Source organism: Salvelinus fontinalis, chromosome 1 (assembly GCF_029448725.1).
Source record: "Salvelinus fontinalis isolate EN_2023a chromosome 1, ASM2944872v1, whole genome shotgun sequence".
NCBI lineage: Eukaryota > Metazoa > Chordata > Actinopteri > Salmoniformes > Salmonidae > Salvelinus > Salvelinus fontinalis.
Window position 1 is genome coordinate 55343231 of NC_074665.1, and position 27153 is coordinate 55370383.

Sequence of the window (27153 nt, forward strand, 5' to 3'; positions counted from 1 at the left end):
GACCCTTCGCTATGAGACACGGAATTGAGCTCAGGTTCTATAACTTGATTGTAGTCCACCTGTGGTATATTCAATTGATTGGACATGATTTGGAAAGGCACACATCTGTCTATATAAGGTCCCACAGTTGACAATGCATGTCAGAGCAAAAACCAAGCCATGAGGTCGAAGGAATTGTCTGTAGAGCGCTGAGACAGGATTGTGTCGAGGCACAGATCTGGGGAAAGGTACCAAGACATGTCTGCAGCATTGAAAGTGCCCAAGAACACAGTGGCCTCCATCATTCTTAAATGGAAGAAGTTTGGAACCACTAAGACTCTTCCTAGAGTTGGCCGCCCAGGCAAACTGAGCAATCGGTGGAGAAGGGCCTTGGTCAGGTGACCAAGAACCCGATGGTCACTGACAAAGCTCGATTTCCTCTGTGGAGATGGAAGAACCTTCCAGAAGGACAACGATTTCTGCAGCAGTCCACCAATCAGGCCTTTATGGTAGAGTGGCCAGACGAAAGCCACTCCCTAGTAAAAGGCATATGACAGCTCGCTTGGAGTTTGCCAAAAAGGCACCTAAAGACTCTCAGACCATGAGAAACAAGATTCTCTGGTCTGATGAAACCAAGATTGAACTCTTTGGCCTGAATGCCAAACATCATGTCTGTAGGAACCCTGGCACCATCCCTACGGTGAAGCATGTGTGTTGGCAGCATCATGCGGTGGGGATGTTTTTCAGCAGCAGGGACTGCGAGACTAGTTGGGATTGAGGGAAAGATGAACGGAACAAAGTACAGGGAGATCCTTGATGAAAACCTGCTCCTTCTCGCTCAGTACCTCAGACTGGAGTGAAGATTCACCTTCCAACAGGACAACGAACCTAAGCAAACAGTCAAGACAACGCAGGAATGGCTTCAGGACATGTCTCTTGACAGGATCTGCAGAGAAGAATGGGAGAAACTTCCCAAATACAGGTGTGCCAAGCTTGTAGCGTCATACCCAAGAAGACTCGAGGCTGTAATCACTGCCAAAGGTGCTTCAACAAAGTACTGAGTGAAGGTATTCAGACCCTCAGAATACTTATGTAAATGTGACATTTCAGTTGTAGTTTTTTACAACATTTGCAAAAGTTTCTAAAAACCTGTTATTGCTTTGTCATTATGGGGTATTGTGTGTAGATTGATGAGGATAAAAACTATTTTATAAATTTTTGAAGAAGGCTGTAAATAACAAAATGTAGAAAAAGTCAAAGGGTCTGAATTCTTTCCGAATGCACTGTACGTAGCATTTCTGGTTGTTTTTTGCCATTTTTAATACAGTGCATAGAAAAAGTCTGCACACCCCTTGCACAGTCTTCAACATTTGCTATGTTGAAATGTTATCTAAAAAGGGATACAACCTACAGTGCATTCAGTAATTATTCATACCCCATGACTTAATCCACATTTGGTTGTATTACAGCCTGAATTCAAAATTGATTTAATAGATGTTTTTCTCTCACCCATCTACACATTTTTTCACTCAAATTTATTGAAAATGAAATACAGAAATATCTCATTTACGTAAGTATTCTTCAACCTCTGTCAAGTTGGTTGCTGATTATTGACAGCCTAACCAGGGGTCTCTGCCCCCGCCCAGACCACGGGTCCGGCCATGTAGCCGGGTAGAACGCCGTTCCCGGACTGGGCATCGGCGCAGAGGAGGGCCCCCGCCATGGAGCTGGGCTGGACGCCGCACCCGGACTGGGCACCGGCACCGAGGAAGGATCCGGCCATGGAGCTGAGTTGGCCGCCATGCCTCGACTGGGCATCGGCGCAGAGGAAGGCTCCAGCCTTGGCGCGGGACTGGACGCCGTGCCTGGACTGGGCACCGGCGCAGAGTAAGGCTCCGGCCATGGAGCGGGACTGGACGCCGTGCCTGGACTGGACGTCGGCATGGAGGATGGCTCCTGCCGTGGAGCGGGTCTGGACGCCGTGCCTGGACTGGACATCGGCGCAGAGGAAGGCTCCGGCCTTAGAGCTGGACGTTCTGGACCGTGGACCGTCGCAGGAGGTTCCAGACCGTGGACCGTCACAGGAGGTTCCTGACCATGGACCGCCATAGGAGGTTCCGGACTGTGTATCGTCGTAGGAGGTTCCGGACTGTGGACCGTCGTAGGAGGTTCCGGACTGTGGACCCTCGGCGGAAGCTCTGGACTGTGAACCGTCGCCGGAAGCTCTGGGCAGTGAACCGTCGCCGGAAGCTCTGGACTGTGGACCGTCACCGGAAGCTCTGGACTGGGGACCGTCGTAGGAGGTCCCGGACTGGGGACCGTCGCCTGAAGCTCTGGAATGGGTACCGTTGCCGGAAGCCTGGTGTGTGGAGCCGGCACAGGTGGCACCGGACTGGTGACACGCACTTCAGGGCAAGTGCGAGGAGCAGGCACAGGACGTACAGGGAAGGCGCACTGGAGACCTAGTGCGTAGAGCCGGTACAGGTGGCACCGGACTGGTGACGCGCACTTCAGGGCAAGTGCGAGGAGCTGGCACAGGACGATCTGGGCTGTGGAGGTGCACTGGAAACCTGGTGCGTAGAGGCGGCACAAATTGTTCCGGAACGATGACACACTCCGCACAGTGAGTGCGGGGAGCTAGCACAGGACGTACTGGGCTGTGGAGGCCCACTGGAGACCTGGTGAGTAGAGCCGGCACAAATTGTACCGGAACGATGACACACTCTGCACGGTGAGTGTGGGGAGATAGCACAGGACGTACTGGGCTGTGGAGGCGCACTGGAGACCTGGTGCGTAGAGCCGGCACAAATTGTACCGGAACGATGACACACTTCGCACGGCGAGTGCGGGGAGCTGGCACAGGAAGTACTGGGCTGTGAAGGCGTACTGGAGACTTGGTGCGTAGAGCCGGCACACATGGTAACGGACAAATGACATGCTCCTCAAGGCGAGTGCGGAGAGCTGACTCAGGTGGCAGCAAACTGATGACACGCTCCTTAGGGCGAATGTTGTGCATCATACACCAACCCAGCAACTCTCTCATTTCTCTCTCCTCCAGTTTCTCCATCAGCTCACTGACAGTCTCTGACTCTCTCTGTTCACTCTCCTCCAGTTTCTCCCTCTTCTTGCAGACTGGCTCTGGCTCACTCCTCGGCTCCGCCGACCACCCCGTGTGCCTCCACCCCCAAAAAATGTTGGGCTGTCTTTTGGGCTTTCTATGTGGCCGTGAAAGGCGGCGTTGTCGTCCTCCCTTCTCTCCTTGCGTCTGCTTCCACGGAAAGGCTTTTGTCTCCTGCCATAATTTCCTCCCAAGTCCAGGATGTCTTCTCCTCCTTTATCTCCTCCCAAGCCCAGGATACCTTCTCCTCCCGGGCACGCTGCCTGGTCCTGTTGTGGTGGGATTGTCTGTCACGATCGTCGTTGTAAGCATACTCAGACCAAAGCGCAGCGTGAAATCGGTTCGACATCTTTTTATGTAAGTGAACTGAACCAAAAAATAATAAAAAATAGACGACCAGTGAAGTTCATGCAGTGCTCACAGGCAACTACACAGAAACAAGATCCCACAAAACACAGTGGGGTAATGGCTGCCTAAATATGATCCCCAATCAGAGACAGCGATAAACAGCTGCCTCTGACAAACACCTAGATAAGAACACCCCCCCTAGTCACACCCCGACCGAACCAAAATAGAGAATAAAAAGGCTCTCTATGGTCAGGGCGTGACACTCTCTGGCAACTGAGTTAGTAAGGATGCCTTTATCTTTGTAGGGACTGGATGTTTTCATACACCATCCAAAGGGTAATTAATAACTTCAGCATGCTCAAAGGGATATTCAATGTCTGCTTTTTTTATTTTACCCATCTGGCAATAGGTGCCCTTCTTTGTGAGGCATTGGAAAACCTCCTGGTCTTTGTGATTCAGTCTGTGTTTGAAATTCACTGCACAATTGAGGGACCTTCCAGACAATTCTATGTGTAGTGCACAGAAATGAGGTAGTCATTCAAAAATAATGTTAAACTATTATTGAGCCACATGCAACTTATGTGAATTGTTAAGCACATTTTTACTCCTGAACTTATTTAGACATGCCCTAACAAATGGGTTGAATACTTAATGACTCAAGACATTTCAGCTTTTCATTTTTAATTAATTTGTAAACATTTAGAAAAACATATTTCCACTTTGACATTATGGGGTATTGTGAGTAGGCCAGTGATAAAAACGTCCATTTTAAATGCAGGCTGTAACACAACAAAACGTGGGAAAAGTCAAGTGTGTGAATACTTTCTGAAGGTATGTTGTATGTTGCCCTAAAAGTTGTCCAAGGTTAGTAGAATCTTAATCATAATTACTCACAGCTGTAATGGCTGCCAAAGGTGCTTCCATCAAGTATTAACTCTGAGGTGTGAAGACACGGAATCAATACATCCTCATTTAGTATTTTTTGTCACTTGGAACATTTTCTATAATTTTCTTTCACTTTGATTCAGAATCAAAACATGTGATGATGAACCTCACTTCTTCATGTGACCAAGGAAAAGGAAAAGCCCAGTGGAGATCACAGACACTTGATTGTGTTCCACTCAATGCTGGAGAGAAACCGCTAAGGCAAGGACTTTCTTTCTCTTCTCTCCTCTGTGTGTAGCGGAACTTCTACTATATATTGAAGGTATCTATATCTAGTATATATTTCATGTAAACTGTATTGTATATTTTCATTTTGGCCCATTGTGATAATTGTGGCATACAGCAGGTCAGCCACGAGCGGGAGACTCGTGCATACATCACGAGGCGATGGCTCCATCTGCTGGACGTGCAAGGTCTCGACGGGTGCTCCAGGCCAGGACCAATTGGGGCTGATTGGGAGTTGGTGAGTAATCAAGGGCTGATTGCTCACCAGCTGTGCAAGGCCCATAAAGCTGCCAGAAGGGCAACACACAGGGACAGTGTGGGGGAAGAAAGGACTCCCGTATAGTTGGGGACGGTTACAGAGGTAACAGGAGTGAGTGCAGTTTTGATCCCGACAGGATACAGCAAGACCTGGAGCCCAGAAGATGGTATCTTGGAGAGGGTCTCATGGGGAGACCTACCCTTTTCTTTTTGATTTATTATTTAAATAAACACCCTTGAAACCAAGCTAATCCTACTCTGTCCGTGTCTGATCTGTGTAAACGTCTTGACCAAACTCCCTGGTCTGCCACATAATGTATACAGATAAACAGTAGCCTACTGCAGACAGTTGCTTGGTGATGTTTACTGGGCAAGTATTTTATTGGTTGGACTATACAGGGTGAAAATTAGTGTGACCAACATGTTCCGCAGACAGCAGCAACAACATCAACCTCACCGGAGGCTTCCGCCATTCTCTGGACGGGGAGGAGCCTCGCATTGAACATGCTTGGGTGGGTCGCTCATCCAGCAGCCATTATGCAACAGAGCAGATAGGAGGTGGGAGAGAGTGAGCCTGTCAGCCTCCTCTCAGCAACAGAATCCTCATAGCTGCTCGCAACACCGCGGAGCAGGCAGGGATTAGTGCTGAGCTCCCAAAGAGCCAGTTCAACAACCCAGGAGCAGCAGCCCAAGCCCCAGCAGCATGGCCTGATTGTCAAGGGGGTCCGCCTGTTTAGGAAGATGGAGAACCAGGAGGCCAAGCAGAGGAAGGCAGCAAGGGAAGATGCCCCCTGTGATGGGGGAGTTAAGGACAGGAACCTGAGAGCTCCAAGAAAGACAAGTCCAAAGAGGGAGATGGTGGCAAGAAAGAAATCTCAATCGGAAGCCAAACCTCTGTGTTTTTGGGCATGCGAATCAGGAAGAGTCTGTCAAAGGCAAAGGGGCTGTCCAAGGAGGATATCCTGGATGGCAAGGGGTCCCAGTTGTAGGGAGCTGGTGGGGTCAACCTTAGCCTCTCTGTAGACGAGCTGGGAATGATGTCGGATGGTGACCCAGAGTATGGCCACTTGACAACGTCGGAGGCGGAGGACGAGGGCCGGAGAACGAGCTCAGAATCAGACGGGGACCTCTACAGCTTCCACTCTGCTATGGATGAGCATGTGGATCTGCTCTCTGACATCCAGCAAGGTATCAGGGAAAATTATGGGAACACTGATGTGGTCCTGGATAGAGCACTGTCCCTTTAGCTGAAGGGGTCACCTCCCCCACCACAGATGGTGATTTTAAACACCTAGCCCTTGACCCCTCTGACCCACAGGAGGTAGGCTCCACTCTGGGGTCAGACCTGGAAAAGGGACAGGTTGATGAGACACCTGTTGGTACTGATACTGCAGGACCAGACCAAAGTGCTGAGCATAGACAATCAGAGGCAGAGGGAAGGGCTGCATCTGGGGGGGAGTCAGATTTAGGTTCACTAAGCGACTGTGTTCCTTCCTCGGCGGGCACGGAGGGGAGCAGTGACAGCCCCCTGCCCAAAACCACCAGCACCTACAGCTTCCCAGACACCAACTCCACCATCACGTCCCATGAGAGCGCTGAGGAGACCCAGGACGACCTGGAGAACCCGGTGCTGACCTCCCAGCTAACTCAGAGCCAGAGCTTTGATGGGGCAGGTAGCGCCATCGAGGGGTCCAGGTGCATCAGGTTGGGACCGGACGCAGGTTCATCCAGAAGTGTGAGTAACATGGAACTGACTGTGGAGAGGGAGGAGGAGGGGGACATGGGGAGAGTCTTCCGGTCTCTGAGCAGGAGGAAGAGTAGCTATTCTGTCTCTCTGCTGAAAAGTTACAGTTCCAAAATATCTCTTTCCAGAAGGACGTCCTCCACTATCTCCACTGTCAAGCCCTGTCCTCCCATCCACCCTACCTACGTGAAGATCACCACCAGGCAGCTGACCTCACCCATAGGCTCACCAAGCCAGAGCCCTCGTAGGACGGAGCCAGGCTCTGGGGCAGAATTTGGGGGCCACAAGCCCCAGGGATGGAGAACCCCCAGGCAGAGGTCCTGCAGTATCGCCGGGCCTTTCAGTCATTCTGCAGACTGGACCAAGGATCTGGAAGGCCTCAGATTGAGCCATGAGGCCACCACTTACCTCCGGGAGCATGGGGGGTCAGAGAGAGGCTTTCCAGGGGCGAGTCTGACCCTATGCACCAGACAATGCCTCTCAGCTGTCCAGACCACTACCACAGGACCCTATCAGGATGTCTTCTCTGGTAAGTGACTGAGCATAGAGGTACTTCATGAGTTATAGAGTAACATTGGTGGAAAGGAGGTAAATATTGCAGCTAGATGCCTTTTTGCCCAACAGGGATTATGGGATTGTGTAATTATAATTATCATCATGTAAAATTACAATAACCATTAATAAATATTTAGATGTAAATATTAAACATCACGTCATGTAATAATACAGTAAATTGAATTTGAAGATCGACCCCTGTAAGAACATACTGTGCTGTTCCTTATTAAGCAGTATGTTGACATGAATATCCTCCTATCTCAGCATTACAGAATGCTGATGGTCTGAGGCTCAGCTGTTTTTGGCTCTCAGCTTCTGCAGCAGAGCAGGAAGTGTGAAAATGATCACTCACCCATTGCAATGTCATTCTTTGCCTGACTGTCTGGGAGGGATACACACACCCACAATCGCACTCCTTCACATTTGCACAGCACTACTATAGCTACCTATTCAGATCATTCCTTGATACAGTGGTAGGTTGCTATGTCTTGCCCAAGATTTGAGCTGTCAAGCTTGATGATTAGTTTATCACTCTATCCGGTCAGTCAGACCATCTTGTTATCAAGTGTGGCCCTGGTTTACCTCAGCTATTGGAGTAATCAGTCATGTGACATGGATATGTTTCAGAGGACATCAATAGCAGAGTTTAAATTGGACAGGTCACTAGCCTGTAAACTGTTTTGCTGGTACTGTTGTTTTTCTTTGTTCATGTGTGTCACTTTTATTCCTTTGGATAAGGTTGTTCATCATAATACTGTACGTGTATCTAAAAGAGTGGTGGCTATTGCATGAAATAGGAGCAACATCATATTTTAGCAATCATTTCGATTTCTTCATGTTTGTAACGTCCTGACCAGAGTTCTTATGTGTTTTGCTTGTTTAGTGTTGGTCAGGACATGAGCTGGGTGGGAATTCTATGTTGTGTGTCTAGTTAGTCTGTTTCTGTGTCCAGCCTAATATGGTTCTCAATCAGAGACAGCTGTCAATCGTTGTCCCTGATTGAGAATCATATATAGGTGGCTTGTTTTGTGTTGGGGATTGTGGGTGGTTGTTTCCTGTCTCTGTGTTTGTATTCTGCACCAGATAGGACTGTTTCGGTTTGCCACATTTTGTTATTTTTGTTCGTTGTAAGTGTTCACTGTTTTCGTTTAATTAAACATGTTGAGCACTGGCTACGCTGCGTGTTGGTCCGATCCCTGTTTCACCCTCTCTTATAGTGAAGAGAGGGAAGGCTGCCGTTACAATGTTCTTTTAATCACACTGCTAGATAGCTAAAATAGCTTTTCATTTTTACCTGATCATAATCCAACAAACATCCGCTGCGAGGACCAGAATTAGTTTTATATTGCTAACTGTTTTTTTGCTACCTCGCGAACAAGATCCAATTGTATTCACAGCGCGGTTAAAACCTAGTTTGCAGCGTCGCGACGGATAAAACTTTTATATTCCTTCATTGTTAGTTGTATGTAATTGAAATTTGCCTCTATTTTCATTAAGAAATGTGACATTTAAACCATTTTTTTTCCTGTGGCTCACATGTTTTAGCGCTAATTCAAGTTATAACATGTTTATAATAGCATTAGAGAGGATTTATATTATGACTGTTTTAAATGAATCACCTGCCAGTAGAACATGGATCTGTAGGGGAGTATTTCTGCTCACCAAAGGCTCCTCTGGTCACAATGCCATGACTTGTGAGCTCTCTGGATTACAAAATCAGGCCTTCCCTGTCTCTGTCTAGGACTGTTCACAGATTTTTAGATTATCACAGTGATTTCTATAATAATTCCACCATCTACGACTCTATAATAATCCCATCATCTATGACTTTCTCCATCACTTTCATACCACACACAGCTGAGCAATGTGGTATGACTATTCCTCCTCTCCTCCTAAGGCGGATTGACCAGGATGGTCCTGATAAATAGTGTTATTTTGATGGTTTGTACAGTACTGTTTAAATGCCAACTGTTAATGTGAAGGTTAAACCGTGGCATTTGCAGAAAGACATTTTCATCATGTGATTTCTAAGAAGGTGCCCTCTTTTGGCCTCCTCAGGACCAATACATGTTGTGCAGAGCAGTTGAAAATACAGTATATATAAAATAATAGTACCAACACAATACTGTTCTACAATACTATATTTAAGTGTTAATGCCAGAGAAAGCCGGTGTTTGGAGGATATATTTCCACGGGTGTTGTTAGGCACGAGACGAAATAACACACAGTGATACATTAGCTACTTAGTGGGAGCTAAAACTATCCTCAAATTGTATCTGGTTTTGTTTCAGCATTTTGTAGGACCATCAGCACATGTCCTCCTCTCTCCCCATGTAATGATGTAGATCAACAGCTCGTATCTGAATCTGACATCTGACATCTGACATATCACCCTACATATCACCCTACATATCACCCTAAAAAAGCCCACTGCTCTATCATCAATATTCATGTCTTTATCTGCAGCATCTATATCTTTATAACAGTGTCATCCCTAGATATCTGTTGTCTGAATCTTGCTTTCTTTCTTTCTTTCTTTCTTTCTTTCTTTCTCTCTCTCTCTCTCTCTCTCTCTCTCTCTCTCTCTCTCTCTCTCTCTCTCTCTCTCTCTCTCTCTTTCTCTCCCCCCAGGTCTCGCCCTGTTGGAGCGTATATGTCTGCAGGAGGGGGAGGGAGCGAACGATGAGGTGGAGAGATTGTGTTGTCGTATGATGGGCCTGGGGCTGCTGCAGCCCCTTAGTGACATTTTCAGAGAGCAGCATGAAGACATTGTCAGTCCAGTCACAGCCACCTTTAATGTGAGATCCACTCTTTACTTAAGCACATCGTTTCACTGTTGCCATTTCAACAAATATCACACTGATCATAGTTAGTATTGTTCACTGAATGAGAGTACATGAAAAAAAATGGGTTATGTATAAACTACAAATTCGACCATCTACCACCCTATCTACTCTACCTTTTAATCTTTTAGCATTCCATTATGCTGAGAACTGTTCTTATGGACAGGCTTACCATATGAAAGCTGATTACATTAATGTAACAATTATTGTCCAAGTAACACTTCACAGATGTAATCTCATGTGTGTGATTATAATAAATCCTGCATAGTTCGTCAGGCACGCACGCTGTCAGTGCCATTTTTATCACATGCCCGTGGTAGCTGAATCCACTCAGATGTAAGGTTCTTAGGCTGAGGATTCAAATATAGATTTCGCAACTTATTATTTTTTCATGACTAGAAATAGATGTCATATATTTTCTGTTAGCATGCATGTGTGTGTATGCATGTGTGTATAAGTGTGTATGGGTATGTGTGTGCTCCCTGTTGCAGTATCTTCATAGGGACTGAAATTTGTGTCGTGCAGCAATGGGTTGTCATGTTTCCTTCATTGGTGTGCCATGTTATCAGAGCTGCTTTTCTTTTGCTCAGCCACCAAAGCAGAATTTGTATTCTGAACAGTTGAGCATTTGTCTGTGTGTGTCTGCGTGTCTGCGTGTCTGCGTGTGTGTGTGTGTGTGTGTGTGTGTGTGTGTGTGTGTGTGTGTGTGTGTGTGTGTGTGTGTGTGTGTGTGTGTGTGTGTGTGTGTGTGTGTGTGTCACATAATGACAGTTTTTAAGGCATGCATGCGTGTGTGTGTAGGTACTGAATGAAAACATGTGTGAATATGTGTGTGCCTGTTTGTTAGTGTGCATACGTTGCAGGGAAGTTCTGTATTTCTATGTGAGTTTGTGTGCATGTTATGTCTGAGTGTTTGTGACAATGTGTTTATGTACAGTGCCAGTCAAAAGTTTGGAAACACCAACTCATTCCAGGGTTTTTCATTATTTGTACTATTTTCTACATTGTAAAATAATAGTGAAGACATCAAAACTATGAATATACAATTATATTTTATATTTGAGATTCTTCAAAGTAGCCACTTTTTGCCTTGGTGACAGCTTTGCACATCTGGAATGCATTTCAATTAACAGGTGTGCCTTGTTAAAAGTTCATTTGTGGAATTTCTTTCCTTCTTAATGCGTTTGAGCCAATCAGTTGTGTTGTGACCAGGTAGGGGTGGTATACAGAAGATAGCCCTATTTGGTAAAAGACCAAGTCCATATTATGTCAAGAACAGCTCAAATAAGCAAAGAGTAATACAACAGTCCATCATTACTTTAAGACATGAAGGTCCGTCAATGTAGAACATTTCAATAACTTCGAAAGTTTCTTCAAGATCAGTAGCAAAAACCATCAAGCGCTATGATGACACTAGCTTGAGGACCGCCACAGGAAAGGAAGACCCTGAGTTACGTCTGCTGCGGAGGATAAGTTCATTATAGTTAACTGTACCTCAGATTGCAGCACAAATAAATGTAACAGACACATCTCAACATCAACTGTTCAGAGGAGACTGCGTCAATCAGGCCTTCATGGTCTAATTGCTGCAAAGAAACCATTATTAAAGGAAAACAAGAATAAGAAGAGACTTGCTTGGGCCAAGAAACACAAGCAATGGACATTAGACCGGTGGGAGTCTGTCCGTTGGTCTGATGAGTCCAAATGTGAGATTTTTGGTTCCAACCGCGTGTCTTTGTGAGATGCAGAGTAGGTGAACGGATGATCTCTGCATGTGTGGTTCCCACCGTGAAGAATGGAAGAGGTGGTGTGATGTGTGGGGGTGTTTTGCTGGTGACATTGTCGTGGGAATTATTTATTATTCAAGGCGCACTGATCCAGCATGGCTACCACAGCATTCTGCAGCGATACGCCATCCCATCTGGTTTGCACTTAGTGGGACTGTCATTTGTTTTTCAACAGCGCAATGACCCAAAACACACCTCCAGGCTGTGTAAGGGCTATTTGACCAAGAAGGAGAGTGATGGAGTGCTGCATCAGATGACCTGGCCTCCACAATCACCCTACCTCAACCCAATTGAGATGGTTTGGGATGAGTTGGACTTCAGAGTGAAGGAAAAGCAGCCAACAAGTGCTCAGCATATGTGGGAACTCCTTCAAGACTGTTGGAAAAGCATTTGATATGAAGCTGGTAGAGAGAATGCCAAGACTGTGCAAAGCTGTCATCAAGACAAACGGTTGCTGGAATGAGTAGGTGTGTCCAAACTTTTGACTGGCACTGTACATAAACACATTGTCACAAACATTCAGACATAACATGCACACGAACTCACATAGAAATACAGAACGTCCCTGAAATGTATGCACACACACCAATATAGTACAATATAAACAGGCACAAATTGACACATGCTTTCATTCAAGACACACACACACACACACACACACACACACACACACACACACACACACGCAGACACACACACACACACTGCTTGCGTAGAACATCTGCTTACCACGTTGCATAAGAGCCCCATGTTCCCAGGGCTCAGGCTGCACTTACCCAGCAGAATGCTCACTGTGCCTGGGTTGGTAAGAGCATTTTGTCCCCTCTCACTGTCTCTACCTGGTCCTGGGATTGGACCCCCAGCTCTGCATTATTCAACTTGACCAGAGTCAACATCTCCCTGTGTCTTTTGACAATGCTGCTCTCTCTCTCACCCATTGTTCTCCCTTCTCTCTCTCTCTCTCCCTCTCTCCCTCTCTCCCTCTCTCCCTCTCTCCCTCTCTCTCACACACACTGTCCTCTCCCTTGTAAAAAATAGACAGCCTTGAATGACTCCATGAGATATAATCCCTCCCTAGTGAACCAGCCACCAGCCACACCAACCATTAAGGTTGATGTTATAGAGTAGGAGGCTATGACAGGTTTTGATCATGTTTTCATCTGGGTCTGTTCTGTAGTTGTGATTCGAGCTTCAGCTAAAGCTGGGGTTCTGGTTAATGTTTTGTTCTGGCAATAACTGCACAGAGAAAGCGATACCTAAGGTCAGCTCTCAGACTGGAACAAATTGCGTATTTGTCCCTAAAGTGTAGACACACACTCATAAACACACACACACTTGACATGCACAGGGTTGGAATGGCTTGAGATTCTTACATAGATGGATAGTCATTATGTAATGGTCTCTGAATTATGATTTGGAATACGTTCAGATTCATACTAAATTGGGCCCTTAGAATTGCCCAATTCTATGTGGTTATGTAGTCAATATCATATTACTGTGCCGTGCTGAAACTGCTTGCTACAGTGGAAACCATTCACAGCCATTTCCCAGGAAAATAATTTGTTCAGTTGTTAAGGAATACACTCTCATGCATTAAGAGGAACTAATAGAATATACAGTAACAAGAACACTTTTCATACCTCAGATGAATGAGATTGGCTTTGAAGGTGGTGTTGACTTTTAGCTTCTCGCAATTTGCCAGAGGTTGCATTCTACTATAGGGAGCCTTGTGCTTAGCAAACACTGTACCTTACCTCACTTTTGAAAAGTAGACATTTGTATTTGTTCAATTCGGAAAGTAAAAGCCCTCTCTATTTGTGTCATGTCCTGACCGTAGAGAGCTTTTTATGTCTCTATTTTGGTTTGGTCAGGGTGTGATTTGCGTGGGCATTCTATGTTCACTTTCTATGTTTTGTATTTCTTTGTTGTTTGGCCGGGTGTGGTTCTCAATCAGAGGCTGTCTATCGTTGTCTCTGATTGAGAACCATACTTAGGTAGCTTTTTCCCACATGGTTTTTGTGGGTAGTTGTTTTCTGTTTTTGTGTCTTCACCAGACAGAACTGTTTTGTGTTGTTACATTTTGTTATTTTGTCTCAGTGTTCAGTTTTTTAAAATAAATAATCATGAACACTTCCCACGCTGCGCTTTGGTCCACACCTTCTTCATACGACGACCGTTACAATTTGGCATTGTTGGTGAATGTCATCTGAACTGGAATCAACAGACATAGGTCATCTGGATTGCTTTATTGATTTATTCCTTGAAGATAAGTAAATTTGATTTCCTGTTTGTCTGTCAGCTATTGACTGTACATTAAATAGATATCTGCCCTTTTGTCTGTCCTCTGTCCTCTTTTGGACAATTTTTCTTTATTTGTGTGTATAAGTAAACCAAATCAATTTAAATTATGTTGGTAAAATCTTCCGGTTATGATCACCTGTAGTATTCACCTGGTTATTATATGGTGTTACTACAGTATATGGTACTGTGTTACTGTGAATAAAATATAGATCTAAAAGTAGATGCTGAAAAATGCATGTTCATTGCCTTCTCTCCCCCAGGAGGACCAGCTATATACCTGGGCTACTTTTGGCCTGCCCTCCCACCTCTGGGTGCCCCATGAAGGGCATACCCCAGGCCGCATCAAGGCCTCGTGGCCCCCTCCACAGCCAGCTCAGGTATGTTATCAACACTGTTTTTGTTGTGTACCACCTCAAGCAGAGCTCCAGAGAAGAACATTTGTTCAAACAGCATGACATTGAAAATGTTTTGCCACATTCAACTGAATGGATAATTACTGTGAGTGCCTCAGGAGGATAACAGATCTTTGTAGTTTGCTCTTACAGCTGCAAGTGAACAAATATCCAGTCCCAGACAGGTTTTGATACAATACTGTCCTCTTGTGGTTATATTTTGTATAATGACAGCGCATGTAGATATCACTCCTGTTCTTCCAACAGAGGTCAGGCTTATCCTATAATAACTATACAGGTTTCATAAGTATTCACCAACCTTGAATTTTTTCACATTTCTGTGTAATTACAAAATGGGATTGCTATAGATTTAATTGTGTTTTCTTTTTGCAATTGATCTACACAAAATAATCCATGATGTCAAAGTAAAAAGAAAGTTCTACAAAGGTTTATAAATGAATGTAAATTAAATAACTAAAATATAGTTGTTGCATAAGTATTCACCCCCTTTGTTTAGGTAAGCCTAAATTAGTTCAGGAGTAAAATATGGCTGAACAAATCACAAAATAAGTTACATGGACTCACTCTGTGTGAAATCATAGGGATCGACATGATTTTTTAATGACTATCCAATCCTCTGTCCCCCATACTTACAACATCTGTAAGGTCCCTCAGTCAAGTTTTGAATTTCAAGCACAGATTCAACTACAAAGTAAGGGGAGCTTTTCGAAAGCCTCATGTAAAGAAGGGCAGTGATTGGTAGACGGGTAACAATAACAAATCAGACATTGAATATCTCTTTAATATACATGGTCAAGTTAATAATTATGCTGAGGATGAAACCACCTAGACACAACACAGATACAGTTGTCCTTGTGAGCTGAGCTGCAAGATAGGAAGGACACTGATCAGGGGTTCATGAAATCACTAATTTGCTAGTAACAGACATCCATATTCTGGCAATCTCTGAAACTCACTTAGATAATACCTCTGATGAAACAGTGGTAGCAATACATGGTTATACGATCTACAGAAAATACAGAAATGCCAAAGGTGGAGGTGTGGCTGTTTATATTCAGAACCACGTTCCTGTAAAGCTTAGACAGGATCTCATTAAATACTGTTGAAGTAATATGGCTACAGGTTAATCTGTCTCATCTAAAGCCCATTCTGGTGGGAAGCTGCTATAGACCACCAAATGCTAACAGTCAGTATCTGGATAACATGTGTGAAATGCTTGATAATGTATGTGATATAAATAGAGGTATATTTTCTGGGTGATTTAAATATTGACTGGCTTTCATCAGGCTGCTTACTCAAGAGAAAGCTTCAAACTAGTGCCTGCAACCTGGTTCAGGTTATCACTTTGTTTTTTACCTTTATATAACTAGGCAAGTCAGTTAAGAACAAATTCTTATTTTCAATGACAGCATAGGAACAGTGCCTTGTTCAAGGGCAGATTGACAGATTTGTACCTTGTTAGCTCAGGGATTTGATCTTGCAACCTTTTGGTTACTAGTCCAACGCTCTGACCACTAGGATACGCTGCCACCCCAATCAACCTACCAGGTTAGTTACAAAAAGCACAGGACTGAAATCATCAACATGTATTGATAACATCTTTACTAATGCTGCAGAAATTTGTTAGAAAGCAGTATCCAAATACATCGGATGTAGTGATCGCAATATAGTAGCAATATCTAGGAAAACCAAAGTTCCAAAGGCTGGGACTAATATAGTTTATAAGAGGCCAAACAATACGATTTGTAGGTATTCTTATGTTGCTGATGAAAATAATATTTGTTGGTCCGTGGTGTGTTATGAGGAGCTACCAGACGCTGCACTTGACACCTCTATGAATTTGCTTATCCCAGTTAAATAATAAGCATGCACCCATTTAAGAAAATGACTGTAAAACCTGTTAAATTATTAAAAAGAAGCTACACTATGAAACAAAGATAAATTACATAAATAATGATTGTAAAAAGCTTTGGAGCACCTACGCTCCGTCATTGATTGAATCAGATGACCCATTCATCACAAACCCACTGATATTGCCAACTAATTTAATTATTTTTTCTTTGACAAGATTATTAAACTTAGGTATGACATGCCAGCAACAAGGCCAAGTATCAGACCAAATTATGAAAGACAAGCATTGATATTTTGAATTCCATAAAGTGTGGAAGAGGTGAAAAAATGATTATTGTCTATCAACAATGACAAGCCACCAGGGTCTGACAACTTGGATTGAAAATTATTGAGGATAATAGCGGACGATATTGCCAGTCCTATTTGCCATATCTTCAATTTAAGCCTACTAGAAAGTGTGTGACCTCAGGCCTGGAGGGAAGCAAAAGTTATTCCCTTACCTAAGGATAGTAAAGCCCCCTTTACTGGCTCAAATAGTTGACCAATCAGCCTGTTACCAACCTTTGTAAACTATTGGGGAAAATTGTGTTTTACAGGATACATGCCCGGCCTCTAGGTCACCAGGCTGCTCGTTATGGGGGCACACCTGTTACCATCATTACACGCATCAGCGCATAATGACACTTACCTGGACTCCATCACCTCCTTGATTACCTACCCTATATATGTCACTCCCTTTGGTTTCTTCCCCAGGCGTCATTGTTTCTGTTTCGTGTCTGTGTGTTCGGGTTTCTTGTTTTGTATTATGTTTTGTTTATTGATTAAATGATTCACTCCCTGAACTTGATGACAAACTTTCAGCACGCGTTATAGGGGAGGACATTGAAACAGCACTATGACTGATGATTGGCTGATAGAAATAGATAATAAAACGATTGTTGGGCTGTTTGCCTCAGCAGCAGCTAATGGGGATCCATAATAAATACCATGAGGCCATGGTGACAGAGTTCAATGGCTGTGATGGGAGAGAACTGAGAATGCATCAACAACATTGTAGTTACTCCACAATAATGACCTAAATGCCAGTGAAAAGTGTCTTGTAGGCACTAAAGTTGTACTGCAAGAAAATACTGCAAAGGAATACACTTAATGTCCTAAATGCAAAGCCTTATGTTTGGGGCAATCCAACACGACACTTCACTGACTAACTGCCTCCTTATTTCCAAGCATGGTGGTGGCTGCATCATGTTATGGGTATGCTTGAACTTGGCATAGACAGGATTTTTTCAGGATAAAAAGAAATGGAATGGAGTTAAGCACAAGTAAAATCCTAGAGTAAAAACTGCTTCAGTCTGCTTTACACCAGACACCGGGAGAGGAATTCACCTTTCAGCAGGACAATAACCTACAATACAAAGTCAAATCTATACTGGAGTTGTGTACCAAGAAGACAGTGAATGTTCCTGAGTGGCCAAGTTATCATTTTGACTTGAATCTGCTTGAAAATCTATGGCCAGATGTGAAAATTGCTATCTAGCCATGAACCCCAACACCATGACAGAGCTTGAAGAACTTGAAGATGTGGCTATCTAATGAAAGTATATTAGTGTTTCATTCATCACTTTGACATTACATAGTTTTTGTGTAGACCGTTGACAAAATATAAAAATATTTTAAACCCATTTAGTAACACAATAAAATGTGAAGAATTCCATGATACGTAGGCCATTGTCAGAAGAAGGTCTATTCTTGATGTCCTGTTGAGCTTTTTAGCTTGTAATGGTATCCTGAACTTCACTTAAAAATATTTGAACTGTAAGCTCAACACAAACTGTAGAGTAACTATAGACATGGCTGGAATATGTGCATCTAACTCTGGGCTCTGCACTCTTCACAAGGCCTCTTTGGAGCTCATTGAGACTTTGATCGCCTTGTGGGTTAAATCTTCGAAGAGTCTCCCCATCTCTGTTCTATCTACCCAGGAGCTACAAGAATGGAGTCTAGACATGTGGCCTTCCCTGATCCTGACCTTACCCTCAACTTACAATGGTCCATAACCCTGCAACCAAACGCGCTCAGTTGTGGGTGTTTACCCTTTTCACTCAGGGTGTGGCGTGTCACATCCACTAGGTTTTAAGTCTGAGAAATTATTCAAAATATAGCTTTTTTGTGAGCATGTGGTATACTAGGCCTAGAAGGCACATTCCTTAAAGTGTTAATGTAATCCTGCTTGACAGTTTACATCCTTCAAGAAGGGCTTCAAAACATCACTTCATGTAATATTAATATGTACAATGTTTTGTATTTTTTATTGCTGCTGCTGGAAGAGTGGGTCTGAAATAATTTTTTCCTGACAGAATTCATCAAAGTCAGGGAATCTGTCACAAGAGGATAATGGCAGTGATATTCCAGGGCTGGAGCAGATCATCAATGACTTGAGGATAAAGATTGCAGCACTGGAAATACAGCATGCATCTCTGGAGATGGAGGTCCACTCTAAGGAGAGTGGGGATAGGGACAATACTGTGGCCTTAGGGGGTGTCAACCACACATGGAAGAAGAGGATGGAGGTTTCCGTACAGACATCACCTGTGAAGGAGGGCTTTAGATTTGAAGTGCCTTTCAAGGGAGGGTCAATCCCCTCAGCCTCTGTCCCACTGATCTCCTCCTCCTCCCTCCCCAACCCTGGCTTTGTCTGTCTCTGCCAACAGCAGCAGCAGAGTGGTACCCAGCCACCACCTCCCCCCACCCCAGATATATCCCCTCCTCTTCTTCCTCCTCCCCCTCATCCTTTGCCTCAGCTCTCTGGAGGGCCAACACCACCCCCACCCCTCTCTCTGGTGGGGCTGGTCCTCCTCCTCCCCTTCCTCCTCCTTTACCTGGTATGTGCAGAACCTGTCCCCCACCTCCACCCCCTCCCCTGCAGAGCTTTGGACCTCCACCCCCTCTACCAGGTATGGGCCCCCCTCCTCCGCCCACACCCCCCAGCAGTGGACCTCCATCTACCGCAGGCTTTGGCCCTCCTCCCCCTCCCGGAGGTTTCATGGCCTCCATGGCCCAGGAGGCTGGACTCCAGAAGGCCCCCATCGAGCCCCCCAAGCCCATGAAGCCTCTCTACTGGACCAGGATCCAGCTGCATTCTAAAAAGTAATTACTAGCCCACTTTAGTCCAATCACTTTAGATATACACTGAGTGTACAAAACATTACATTGCCAAACATTACATTTGCCTTCAGAATAGCCTCAATTCGTCAGGGAATGGCATTCCACAGGGATGCTGGCCCATGTTGACTCCAATGCTTCCCACAGTTGTGTCAAGTTGACTGGATGTCCTTTGGGTGGTGGGCCATTCTTGATACACACGGGAAACTGCTAAGCGTCAAAAACCCAGCAACGTTGCAGTTCTTGACACAAACCGGTGCCCATAGCACCTACTACGATAACCCGTTCAAAGGCACTTTAATAATTTGTCTTTCCTATTCACCCTCTGAATGGCACATTTAAAGTACACAATACATGTCTCAATTGTCTCAAGGCTTAAAAATCCTTCTTTAACCTGTCTCCTCCACTTCATTCACCCTGATTGAAGTCTATTTAACAAGTGACATCAATAAGGGATCATAGCTTTCACCTGGATTCACCTAGTCAAGGAAAGAGGTGTTCTTAATCTTTTGTAGAGCCAGTGTATATGTTTATCCATAGCTACCTGTTTAGCTATATGAGAAAACCATCAACATAACTCATGAATGAGAATACAAAAGATAGAGATGGATCATTGACATGTATGGAGGCTTTCCTTACCAAACTATAGAAGGGGTTTTCTGCTGAAGATAAAGATCAGCCATGTTATAGAGATGGGAACCCAGTGTAAAATGAGAGAAAGATGTGGGAAAAGAGTGTGATGAGATGGTGTTTGAGTTGAAACGGGTGTTGTGATGTGCTTTGGTACTGATGTACTTGGTCCGACTTCACACATAAAGATGTCATGCATGCTATAATACTGTAGTACTGTCACATGTCAGAAAATAAGTCCACCTTATAATAACTAGTGGACATAGTGGTGGGTTTATAGGAAGTTATTGGAAATGTAATGTACTGTCCAGTAATTGTCTGAAGCGGTACTGTGGTACTGCTCTCTGCATTCTGGGGCTCGGTAAAGCACAACATGTCAGACATTTTGAATTGTAAGTTTGAGGTACACTCTTAGAAAAAAGGGTTCCAAAATGATTCTTTGGCTGTCCCCATTGGAGAACCCATTTTGGTTCCAGGTAGAACCATTTTGGGTTTCATGTAGAACCCTCTTTGGAAATGGTTTTATATGGAAGCCAAAACTGTTCACCCTAGAACCAAAAGTACTTGGTCTGACTACCTGGAACCAAACAGGGTTCTTCAAAGGGTTCTCTTATGGGGACAGCCGAAGAACCCTTTTAGGTTCTAGATAGCACCTTTCTTCTAAGAGGGTATACATTAACAGGATAAAGATCCAATGATAGAGATATAATACAGATCTTTCTGTCTTCTACTTGAGGGATGCGAGTGGTTCTCTGGTCTGGGAGAAGATCGAGGAGCCATCAGTGGATTTTGATGAGTTTGTCGAGTTATTCTCCAAAAGTGCTATGAAGGAGAAGAAGAAGCCAATATCAGACACCATCACCAAGTCCAAGGCCAAACCGGTACTGTACATTTTGTGTGCGTGCGTTTGTCTGTCTGTCTACCCTTGTCTGTTTTTGGTCCCATCCCTGTCTCTGTCTCTTGGTGTCCCTCTCTCCGTCACTCTAATCCCTTGCCTGTGAATGACATGAGGAAGGGATGTACTGTAGCCAGACAGGGATTATGTGGTGTGAGGTCTGGCTCCCCCTGGCTTCCAGGACCAGTGAGGTGCAGAGCCAGTGAGTGGCGTGTGGCGAATAAACCCACACTGATGACTGGGAGACACTGTGGTAGGCTAGTCTGTCATGTGGTTCCTCCCCTGAGACTGCTGCTCTGTGGCTCTGACCCAATAGTCTTACATAGCTTCCCATCCTAAGTTTCTACTGTCCTTTTCTGTCAGCCACTGATCGAAAAGAATTTGATAGATTTAAGTACCATGGTAGAGCACTAGCCGAGCACTTCAGCTAAGTGGTCACAGAGGAAGCGAGGATATTAAAGAGGGGTTAGTAGAGTATTGGGACAGAGCCCTGTGTGTGCTCTTCCCTCTAGAGGGACTACCTCTGTGTATTCAGAGGTATACAGACAAACTTGAATGAAAGACGAAGAGCAGAACCCCATGCTGATTCACTTTTCATACTCGCTCAGTCAGAGCTGCAGTGAAGAACATACACTATATTTCCAAAGTACACTACAGGTAGAAAGTTTGTAGAATAATAGTGAAGACATCAAAACTACGAAATAACACATATGGAATCATGTAGCAACCAAAAACGTGTAAAACAAATCAAAATATTTTATAGTTGAGATTCTTCAAAGTAGCCACTTTGCCTTGATGACAGCTTTGCACACTCTTGGCATTCTCTCATCCAGCTTCATGAGGTAGTCAACTGGAATGCATTTCAATTAACAGATGTGCCTCGTTAAAAGTGAATTAGTGGAGTTTATTTCTTTCTTATTGCGTTTGAGCCAATCAGTTGTGTTGTGATAAGGTAAGGGGGTATACAGAAGATAGCGCAATTTGGTAAAAGACCAAGTTCATTCGTTGGCAAGAAAAGCTCAAATAAGCAAAGAGAAACGACAGTCCATCATCACTTTACGACATGAAGGTCAGTCAATCTGGAAAATTTCAAGAACTTTGAATGTTTCTTCAAGTCCAGTCACAAAATCCATAAAGCACTATGATGAAACTGGCTCTAAGGACTGCCACAGGAATGGAAGACCCAGAGTTACTTCTGCTTCAGAGGATAAGTTCATTAGAGTTAACTGCACATCAGAAATTGCAGGCCAAATAAATGCTTCACAGAGTTCAAGTAACAGATATGTCTCAACATCAACTTTTCAGAGGAGACTGTGAATCAGGCTTTCGTGGTCAAATTGCTGCAAAGAAACCACTACTAAAGGACACCAATAAAAATAAGAGACTTGCTTGGGCCAAGAAACACGAGCAATGGACATTAGACCGATAGAAATGTGTCCTTTGGTCTGGAGTCCAAATTGGAGATTTTTTGTTCCAACTACCGTGTCCTTGTGAGATTTGGTGTGGGTAAATGGATGATCTCCGCATATTACGGTGTATTTCCCACCGTAAAGCATGGAGGAGGAGGTTTTATGGTGTGGGGGTGCTTTGCTGGTCACACTGTCTGTGATTTATTTAGAATTAAAGGCATTATTACCAGCATGGCTACCACAGCATTCTGCAGCGATATGCCATCCCATCTGGTTTGGGCTTCATGGGACTGCACTTTGTTTTTCAACTGGACAATGACGTGACACATCTCCAGGCTGTGTAAGGGCTATTTTATCAAAAAGGATAGTGCTGGAGTGCTGCATCAGATGACTTGGCCTCCACAATTCCCCGACCTCAACAAAATTGAGATAGTTTGGGATGAGTCAGACCGCAGAGTGAAGGAAAAGAAGCCAACAAGTGCTCAGCATATGTGGAACTCCTTCAAAGCTGTTGGAAAAGCATTGCAAGTGAAGCTGGTTGAGAGAATGCCAAGAGCGTGCAAAGTTGTCATCAAGGCAAAGGGTGGCTATTTGAAGAATCTCAAATATAAAATATATTTTGATTTAACACATTTTTGGTTACTACATGATTCCATATGTGTTATTTCATAGTTTTGATGTCTTCACTATTATTCAACAATGTAGAAAATAGTAAAGATAAAGAAAAACTCTTGAATGAGTAGGTGTTCTAAAACTTTTGACCGGTAGTGTATGTGTACACCCATTCAAAGTATTTCAGCCACACCCGTTGTTGACAGGTGTATAAAATTAAGCACACAGCCATTCAATCTCCATAGAAAATCATTGGCAGTAGAAGGGCCTTACTGAAGATCTCAGTGACTTTCAATGTGACACTGTCATAGGATGCCACTTTTCCAATAAGTCTGTTTGGAAAGTTTCTGCCCAGCTTGAGCATCCCCGGTCAACTAAGTGCAGTTACTGTGAGGTGTAATGTCTAGGATCAACAACGGCCTAGCCATGAAGTGGTATGCCACAAGCTCACAGAACGGGACTGCCAAGTGCTGAAGCGCATAACAAATTCTGTCCTCTGCAACACTCACTATTGAGTTACAAACTGCCTCTGGAAGCAACGTCAGCACAAGAACTGTTCGTTCTTGTGCTGACGGAGCTTCATCAAATGGGTTTCCATGGTCTTGCAGCTGCATACAAGCCTACGATCACCATGCGCAATGCCAAACGTCGGCTGGAGTGGTGTAAAGCTCCCCGCCATTGGACTCTGGAGCAGTGGAAACGTGTTCTCAGGAGTAATGAATCACGCTTCACCATCTGGCAGTCCGATGGACAAATTTGAGTTTGGAGGAAGCCAGGGGAACGCTACCTGCCCGAATGCATAGTGCCAACTGTAAAGTTTGGTGGAGGAGGAATAAGGGTCTGGGGCTGTTTTTTCATGGTTCGGGCTAGGCCCCTTAGTTCCAGTGAATGGTAATCTTAATACAGCATACAATGACATTCTAGATGATTCTTTCCTTCCAATTTTGTGGCAACAGTTTGGGAAAGGCCCTTTCCTGTTTCAGCATGACAATGCCTCCGTGCACATAGCGAGGTCCACTGTCACGACTGTCCTCTCCTTGTTCGGGCGGCGTTCGGCGATCGACGTCACCGGCTTTCGAGCCATGACCGCTCCATTTTTCATATATCCATTTGTCTTGTTTCCATACACACCTGGTTTTCATTTCCCCAATCAATCTACTTGTATTTAACCCTCTGTTTAACCCTCATGTGTAATTGTTTCATGTGATGTTAGTTTACGCGCTTTACTTTTATGTTCCGTTTTTTGAGTGCATTTGATTTATGTAGTGCTGTCGTTTTTTGGAACTATAATAAAAGTGTGCCTGGTCATTATACTCTGCTCTCCTGCACCTGACTTCGCCTCCAATACACCATTGACATCCACACAATCAATCAATCAAATGTATTTACAAAGCCCTTCTTACATCAGCTGATATCTCAAAGTGCTGTACAGAAACCCAGCCTAAAACCCCAAACAGCAAGCAATGCAGGTGTAGAAGCACGGTAGCTAGGAAAAACTGCCTAGAAAGGCCAAAACCTAGGAAGAAACCTAGAGAGGAACCAGGCTATGAGGGGTGGCCAGTCCTCTTCTGGCTGTGCTGGGTGGAGATTAAAACAGAACATGGCCAAGTTCAAATGTTCATAGATGACTAGCAGGGTCAAATAATAATCACAGTGGTTGAAGAGGGTGCAACAGGTCAGCACCTCAGGAGTAAATTGGCCAGTTGGCCAATTGGCCTTTCATAGCCGATCATTCAGAGTATCTCTACCGCTCCTGCTAGAGAGTTGAAAACAGCAGGTCTGAGAAAGGTAGCACGTCCGGTGAACAGGTCAGGATTCCATAGCCGCAGGCAGAACAGTTGATACTGGAGCAGGAGCAAGACCAGGTGGCCCAGGGACAGCAAGGTGTCATCAGGCCAGATAGTCCTGAAGGCATGTTCCTAGGGCTCAGGTTCTCCGAGAGAAAGAAAGAAAGAGAAAAAGAGAAATTAGAGAGCATACTTAATTCACACAGGACACAGAATAGACAGGAGAAATACTCCAGATATAACAGACTGACCCTAGCCCCCAACATACAAACTATTGCAGCATAAATACTGTAGACTGAGACAGGAGGGGTCGGGCGATACAGAAATGGTTTGTCAAGATTGTTGTGGAAGAGCTTGACTGGCCTGCACAGAGCCCTGACCTCAACGCCATCGAACACCTTTGGGATGAATTGGAACGGCGAAGTCAGGCCTAATCGCCCAACATCAGTGCCCAACCTCACCGATGCTCTTATGACTGAATAGAAGCAAGTCCCCACAGCAATGTTCTAACATTTGGTGGGAAGCCTTCCCAGAGGAGTGGAGGCTGTTATAGCAACAAAGAGGGGACCAACTCCATATTAATGCCCAAGATTTTGGAATTAGATGTTCGACGAGCAGGTGTCCACATACTTTGGTCATGTAGTGTATGGATGGATTCAATCAACCAACCGACCATACAACATTCATCACTTTGATATGAACAACAACGTTTATGGTAATAATGGGATAACATTTGTAAAGCATGTGTATGCATTACTCGAAAATGCTAATCGTGTCTCTTACAGTATATCTTCTCATATCCCAGATTGTACTGGATAAACAGCATGTCTTGGTCGACAAATAGATGTGTTGTTATCATCTTTCTGCCCTTTCTGACCTTCTCCCTTTGTTGTGGGTGAATGTGGACTGGCGACTTTACACTAAATTAGCCCACATTGTTATACTTAATGTTAGATGTGAAACTGTAGAGAAAGAATACTGTACTCAGGCCTTAAGTTTTAGTTGCATTATCAGAAGTCTGCGTTTCTCTTCTGCCTCTGAGTACTTTTTCACATGAACAAATGTTGTTTTGTTATAATTTATTCTCTTCTATGGTCTAACGGAGACCAAATTTGCCCTCTGGCATGTTATGCAGAGCTTTGTGGGTTTCGTAGAAATCGGTGTTGACCAACGATGAAAACACCGTATTATTGGAATGATTGACTCATGACATAAATAAAATATCAAAGGATGATTGATGTAAATTAAAGATCTTTTTAAACCAGGGATTCAAATTCTGCACGTGGTTTGTATGAACTGAAATCCTTTTTATTTTTATTATTATCAATCGAACCATATTCACATCAGGAAAATGTTTTTGAATGGTCAACTTGCTGTAAATTAATAAAAGAGTTTATGATTAAAATGTTATTATATTCTCCAGGGGAAGAGTTATTCTGTAGATCCTGTAAAAAAGTATATACAATGTGATATAATGATCTTCACTATGAACACATCAGACAATATTATCTGCAGTGTAGTACCACCATTATGCACCTATAATTGCTCATGCTGTGTGTCTTTTAGCATTGAAATTAAATTATATTATGTCCACAGTGTGTTTGGAAAACATTTAGCTAGATATATAGGCAGGAGTTCAGTGATGTAACTGACTCCATGTTCAATTATTATACTTTTATCTCCACTGTGGGTTGGGTGATCTGGAGCACATCAAAGTGGTATGCCTGAGGCTGGGGTTTACTATCTACACTCACCACACAACCTTATTACCCAGCAGTCACTCTGCATACTCAGCCTGACTCTGGTCACAGGGAGAACCTACAGTAAACCATACAGGGGTACAATCTTAATTTAATCACTCTGTTGTCACAGACAATTGTCCTGAAGAACAGGAAAGGCACACTTGTAGTGTATTCTAGGTTATAACGGCCTCTAAGGTTTGTAATTTCCACTTTAAAATGTCAGACTTGATTTGTCCTAACTAAAAATGTCCTAACTAAAAATCAACCCCTACAAAAATGTAATTGAATTATAATCCACATATTAATTCAGATGCACATGTCCTGTTGCGGCAGGATTATTTTCATGTTGTGATAAACTGGTCAAATTAAGATCGAACATCTGTACTGTACATGATACTGTCCATGGCTGTTGGTTTATTAATATATATTTAAATATATATTGAAACTTCATCAGCAGTTGTAAATGTATGTATGATTTACTTGGCACAATATAGTGGCATTTAGTAAAAGAGAGTGATGATGGATAATTATTGTACAATATAAACAATA

The 27153-nt window shown here is 43.9% G+C and overlaps 1 pseudogene; it reads left to right on the forward strand.

Annotated features, from left to right (window-relative positions):
* Positions 1-2693: 2693 nt before the first annotated feature.
* The window catches only part of LOC129858987 (formin-2-like), a 62051-nt pseudogene continuing 37591 nt past the window's right edge, over positions 2694-27153 (forward strand).